Genomic DNA, 7,260 nt, shown 5'->3' on the forward strand with positions numbered 1-7,260 from the left:
CACTGTACACAGGAGAGCAGCCACCCTTCCCTTTATAGTTATGACACAAGCAAAAGCGCTATATTTCTTCCTATTTATCTCAGTCACCATGGCTATCCACCCTCAGCTGTCTAATAATTATAGCTGAAAATGCTGCAAGGGTACTGGTCATTTCAAGAGACCTTAAACAATTGAACCCCAGTAACCCCAGTGTGCTGAGCAGATCTGGTTGATCTATTTGCTACAAAGAATATTCATTAAGAATATGACTTCCATTTTGGTTAACAAATTATTTGAGAACTGTTCCTGATTTCTGCATATTCATTATTTGTATGTATTCACCAAATAGTTTCTGTGAAAAATTTTCAGCCTATTGATTACTTGCAAGTTGTTGAATTAGTATATCTGGCATTCAGCATGGCTGTTGTATGAGTGGTTCCCTAAGTTGCATGGTATTGTTGCTGTTCTCTGACTTGATGATTGAAAGGTTTTAAAATTAACTTGTGTAACAGGTTTTTGGATGAATAATCTTGGAGACTAAATTTTGGGAAACTCCTGGCACTTGCGAGCATTGTCAGAAATTCGCAGCAGTCAACTAAATATTTGCAAGTGATGGATAACAGGACCTCACAAATCACATTGAACTGAACTAGGCAAAGCAATTTGCTAATCAGTGTGTTTGCTTTTTATGTCTTTCTGTTTAAGGATTTGACCAGCTTTCCACCTAGAGCACTCAGCAGACACTTCAGGCTGGAGAGAATGTTTGCTTCAGAAAATATTAAGGTTCGTCAACAAATATGTTTCTTTACTTTAAAAAGAGAGAATAAAAAAATAAGAGCAAACAAGTCAGTGTAAACGCTCTGCTTGAGCTCATTTCATGCACATATACCCGTTATCTATTCTGAAGAGCCGACCCATTACCACATTTGCACTCTCTACAAGCTGCTACTTGTGTGTGGGCTGAATTTGTGGCATCTTTTACTACCACAACATATTTTCTGCTGCTGGTTTGAACTGATCTCTGCATGTTAGTCACCTTCAGGCTGCTGCCCTAGAAGTCGTATCTGTGTAGCTAAATTTACTGCTTTGTACAACTGTAATTACCTACAGAAATGTGAGGGGGTTTAAAAGGCACAACGTACACATTTCAGAGATGGATGGTGGATGTTAATTCTATTCAAAATGATTAGATCAGAATGAGAGGAATTGAGGGAGAAATGGAAGTCCCATTTCCATTCTCCCCTTTGGTCCCTGAAAGCAGCCCTATTTCACTGGCTTAGTCCCTTGCTGGGAAAGAAGGCTCAATCATGTGTCAATTTAGAGTATGAGGCAATATGACCCAGAATGAAATTGTGATGATTTTCATGAAGTTTCACAGATTATTGGGTGTATTTTTCACACAGTCCTAGCTGACATCCAACTAGCTGGCCTCGGCATGGGATAAGTCAGGAAAATGTGACAGAACATGAGTTCTGAAACTCTTACCTATGATAGCTCGGAGTTAATCCCTTTGTTATCCTCAGTGCTATTTATTGCATAGCAATATTACAAATGTAATATGTTCTGAGGGAGAGAAAATCCATTATCCTCCCATTATCCTCCCTTCACATGCCTCTTCATCAGAGTCTTGTCTACAGTGCCTTACTTGTAATGCCCAGTCAGTGCAGCCCCACCAGTGGTACCAACAGTGGATGCTACAGCATCAACAATATGCAGGCATTTTTACCACCTTCCCTGAGCAGGTCTAGATGACACAATTGGAAAAAATGCATGTGCTGTCTCCAAACCACCTACCTCTGCCATTGCTACCACCAGTCAGTCTGCACCTGTTGGGAATAATGGGTAAGACAAAAACTCAAATGCAGACACAACCTAGATGTGAACTATTGGGGAGATAAAACCCATTCTTCCACCAATACTAAATGATGGATAAACTTTGGCTTCGCTATGCCTGGTGGGATATTTGGAAGTTTAAGGTTATGTTCGGCTCTCAGTACTCTGGAGGAATGCCATGGAAGTCAATGGAATTACTTCAGAGTATGTAAGAACAGAATTGGACTTGAATCTGTTACTGCAATAATGTAGGTTTGTGTGTTGGATAATAGAATACGTCTCTGTGGGGCCCAGCATGATGTACAAATGCACAGTGTAAAAGAACAGGCTTGTCACATAGCTATGTCCACTGGCCATGGTAGTGACAAAGATTGGGTTGGATGATAAGAGGGCTTTCTATTTGTTTCAAACACCTGGTGGTCGAAGCTCAGTGAAAACACAAGAGAAAGCCCCATCTTTTCTCAGTCTCAAGACCAGTGAAGCTGGAGTCGCTTTAGCTAAAGCAGAGTTATCATTGTGGTTAGCATGAGCTCTTGAAGAACTGTGTATCTGAATGAGGGGGCAAACGTTGTCTACAGAGGGTTGTCTTGTATATAGTGAATTCCACAGGAAATATTTACTGTCTTCAATATTATGTACACTGAATTATATTTAAATTGTTGTGTTCCCTATGTTCCTTTCTGGTGATACGGAGGTTCCTCTTGGGACAATAAGAAGGCTCTGTGCATGGGTTGATGTTGCACCATTTCATTCATCCCATGCAACTACGAGTTTTGATTTTCGAAGTAACTTGGCCAAATTCCATTGTCAGTTAGAACTTGCAAGCTTGTTGAAGCCTATAGGGTAGCACTCGTTAACAGATAGCAGAATTTGCTCCTCAAATTGATCCTGGTTAGTTCTATTTAGAAATGACGTCTCCTTCTTCTTTGTATCAGTTTCATATCATCTGACATTACCAATTATAGACACCAATGGCCAAGGAAAATTACAAATAGGGTTTCAGCTCCATGTGCATGAGGATATGTCTTGACTGTTAGTTCAATGGGTGGATGGATGGACAGAATATTTATTATCCTCTCCCAAATGTACTCTTATCTTTATACATTCTTACTGTATTTATTGGAAGCAGGACTGGTAGAAATTCTTAGAAATCTGGAGTTTTACTGTTTCTTATAATGCCTTCTCAATATTTATTTGGGCCCAGAGAGATACTGAAGTTAACACCTCTCCAAGAGTGGGAAGTTGACTGGACTTTATGATAGGGTTAGTTGAAAATTTTCTATTAAAAGTTTTTTGGACAGTTTTGGAACAATTCAATTTTTCACCAAAAAGTGTCTGCTTTTCTCAGACAAAAAAGGTTGTTAGAAAAATGAATGGAAAATATTTTGATTTTCAGTAGAGCTGGTTGGGAATTTTCCATCAGAATAAAAACTTGAACAATAATCAGAATCTTTTTATGTGGAATTAAGAGTAAAATTGAAGGGTTTTTTTCATCATGGATAACTGGAGTAACAGACCCTGAAAATTCCACTCCTAGTTATAAAGCATTGTAGCGGGGTTGTTACCCCGCTCCTGCCCTGAAGGGCTTAAAACAGCCCTGGGGGAAGGTTGTGGCTGCGAGCTGCTAAACTGGGCTGATTGGGAAGCAGCTGGGCCACACCCCAATCAGGCCTCAGCGGCCCTATATAAAAAGGCTGTGAGCCAGAGGCCAAGCAGACTCTCTCTGCCTTCAGAGGGAGAAGGGCCTGGCTGCAGTGAGCTAGAGACAGAGTACCTGAGTGGAGCAGGGCTGGGGAGCTCCAGCCTGGAAAGCCCCAGGCTACGGCCTAGTAGGAGGCCAAGGGATACTGGGGGTTGCAGAGGGCAGCCCAGGGGTAGGCCAAACCCAACCTTGCCTGTGATGGGTGGCCTATACTGCAGTCTGCCTCAGGGAGCGGGGGCTAGTTGGTGACTGGCAGTGGCCTTATTCTGAGGTGAGGTAGGGATAGTGGGTGGGGGTTCCCTGGGGAGGGGAGACCCTAGTACTGAGAAGTGTACTGCCAGGGGGCAGCACCCCAGATAAAAGGGCACCGGGGTCCAGGAGGGACACGGGGGCCGGAGGACAGGTGGACCACCGGCCTGCAGGGGGCGCTCCAATGCTGAAATGAGCTAATTACCGGAAATGACCAGCAGGAGGCGCTGCAGGGGTGAGTCCGCTCCTCTACAAGCATGTTTTGGCTTTTTGATGAAGTGTGACACATCTCAAGTAACTCAGAGGGGAGATACCCAAAAAAACTTGAGAGAGAGTAATTTGTTTTGAACTGGTGTTACAGAAACAAAATGATAATGTGGATATTTTCTTTTCAAAATGGTTGGATGGATTATTGGCATTAGCCAAATACATTCATTCAAATTTTGGGACAATTTGACTCTTTGTTAATAAGTCATCAACTATGACACATGACTGAAATTAACAACTAGTGTTTCTCCTAGGAACAGAATTCTTGAAGTAGCTATAATGGCTAATATACCAGAATACAGAAGGACTCGCATAGGTACTGTAAAGGATGTGTTCTGAGATGTGGGTCTAAATACTGTTCTGTTCTGTCCTTCCACACACATGGAGACAGGGCCGGCTCCAGCTTTTCTGCCGCCCCAAGCGGCGAAGGAAAAAAAAAAAGAAAAAAAAAAACAATTGAGCTGATGCTGAAGTGCTGCCGAAGAAGAAGAGACGGAATGAAGGACCCGCCACCGAAGTGCTGCCGAAGACCCGGCCATGCCGCCCCAAGAACGGACAGAGTGCCGCCCCTTTCTATTGGCTGCCCCAGGCACCTGCTTCCTTCGCTGGTGCCTGGAGCCAGCCCTGCATAGAGATCAGTATATTTAATTTTTGGTGGCTGCTAATTCTGTTTGTGTAAAAGTGAGTAACTGCTGAAGAAATGGACTCCAACATGTTAGATAGGTTTAGTGTAACATGGATTAATTTTAGGTTAGGTAATCCTTGTGCTTAAAGTAGCATGGAGCTGTCTCTGATAAACCATGAGAGATTTGTAAATATGTACTAGGCCCAGAAAATTAAGAGCTAAATGAAGTATGGTTATACAGATGGGAAAATACTTTCAAGTCATAGAATCATAGAATATCAGGGTTGGAAGGACCTCAGGAAGTCATCTAGTCCAACTCCCTGCTCAAAGCAGGACCAATCCCCAACTAAATCATTCCAGCCAGGGCTTTGTCAAGCCTGACCTTAAACTTCTAAGGAAGATGATTCCACCACCTCCCTAGGTAACCCATTCCAGTGCTTCACCACCCTCCTAGTGAAAAAGTTTTTCCTAATATCCAACCTAAACCTCCCCCATTGCAACTTAAGACCATTGCTCCTTGTTCTGTCATCTGGTACCACTGAGAAAGTCTAGATCCACCCCCTTTCAGGTAGTTGAAAGCAGCTATCAAATCCCCCCCCCTCATTCTTCTCTTCTGCAGACTAAACAATCCCAGTTCCCTCAGCCTCTCCTCATAAGTCATGTGCTCCAGCCCCCTAGTGATTTTTTGTTGCCCTCCGCTGGACTCTTTCCCAAAACTGAACACAGGACTCCAGATGAAGCCTCACCAATGCCGAATAGAGGGGAACAATCACGCCCCTTGATCTGCTGGCAATGCTCCTACTTATACAACCCAAAATGCTGTTAGCCTTCTTGGCAACAAGGGTACACTGTGGACTCATATCCTGCTTCTCGTCCACCGTAACCCCTACGTCCTTTTCTGCAGATATGCTGCTGAGCCACTTGGTTCCTAGTCTGTAGCAGTGCATGGGATTCTTCCATCCTAAGTGCACTTGTCCTTGTTGAACCTCATCAGATTTCTTTTGGCCCAATCCTCTAATTTGTCTACGTCCCTCTGTATCCTATCCCTACCCTCCAGCGTATCTACCACTTCTCCCAGTTTAGTGTCATCTGCAAACTTGCTGAGGGTGCAATCCACGCCATCCTCCAGATCATTAATGAAGATATTGAACAAAACCGGCCCCAGGACAGACACTTGGAGCACTCTGCTTGATACCAGCTGCCAACTAGACATGGAGCCATTGATCACTAGCCATTCATCCCGATGATCTAGCCAGCTTTCTAGACACCTTATAGTCCATTCATCCAGCCCCTACTACTTTAACTTGCCGGCAAGAATACTGTGGGAGACCGTATCAAAAGCTTTGCTAAAGTCAAGGAATAACACGTCCACTGCTTTCCGCTATCCACAGAGACAGTTATCTCGTCATAGAAGGCAATTAGGTTAGTCAGACATGATTTGCCCTTAGTGAATCCATGCTGACTATTCCTGATCACTTACCTGTCCTCGAAGTGCTTCATAATTGATTCCTTGAGGACCTGCTCCATGATTTTTCCAGGGATTGAGGTGAGGCTGACAGGCCTGTAGTTCCCTGGATCCTCCTTCTTCCCTTTTTTAAAGATGGGCACTACACTAGCCTTTTTCCAGTCATCTGGGACCTTGCCCGATCGCCATGAGTTTTCAAAGATAATGACCAATGGCTCTGCAATCACATCCGCCAACTCCTTTAGCATCCTTGGATGCAGCGCATCTGGCCCCATGGACTTGTGATCATCCAGCTTTTCTAAATAGTCCTGAAGCACTTCTTTCTCCACAGAGGGCTGGTCACCTCCTCCCCATGCTGTGCTGCCCAGTGCAGTAGTCTGGGAGATGACCTTGTTCGTGAAGACGGCAAAAAAATCATTGAGTACATTAGCTTTCTCCACATCCTCTGTCACTAGGTTGCCTCCCCCATTCAGTAAGGGGCCCATACTTTCCTTGACCTTCTTCTTGTTGCTATACTTGAAGAAACCCTTCTTGTTACTCTTAACATCTCTTGCTAGCTGCAACTCCAAGTGTGATTTGGCCTTCCTGATTTCACTCCTGCATGCGTGAGTAACATTTTTATACTCCTCCCTAATCATTTGTCCAATCTTCCACTTCTTGTAAGTTTCTTTTTTGTGTTTAAGATCAGCAAGGATTTCACTGTTAAGCCAAGCTGGTCGCTTGTCATATTTATTATTCTTTGTACACATCGGGATGGTTTGTTCCTGCAACCTCAATAAGGATTCTTTAAAATACAGCCAGCTCTCCTGGACTCCTTTCCCCCTCATGTTATTCTCCCTGGGGATCCTGCCCATCTGTTCCCTGAGGGAGTCAAAGTCTGCTTTTCTGAAGTCCAGGGTCTGTATTCTGCTGCTCTCCTTTCTTCCTTGTGTCAGGATCCTGAACTCAACCATCTCATGGTCACTGCCTCCCAGATTCCCATCCACTTTTGCTTCCCCTACTAATTATTCCCTGTTTGTGAGCCGCAGGTCAAGAAGAGCTCTGCCCCTAGTTGGTTCCTCCAGCACTTCCACCAGGAAACTGTCCCCTACATTTTCCAAAAACTTCCTGGATTGTCTATGCACTGCTGTATTGCAGATA

Source organism: Terrapene carolina, unplaced genomic scaffold (genome assembly GCF_002925995.2).
Source record: "Terrapene carolina triunguis isolate 2854851 unplaced genomic scaffold, T_m_triunguis-2.0 Scaffold131, whole genome shotgun sequence".
Lineage (NCBI taxonomy): Eukaryota > Metazoa > Chordata > Testudines > Emydidae > Terrapene > Terrapene triunguis.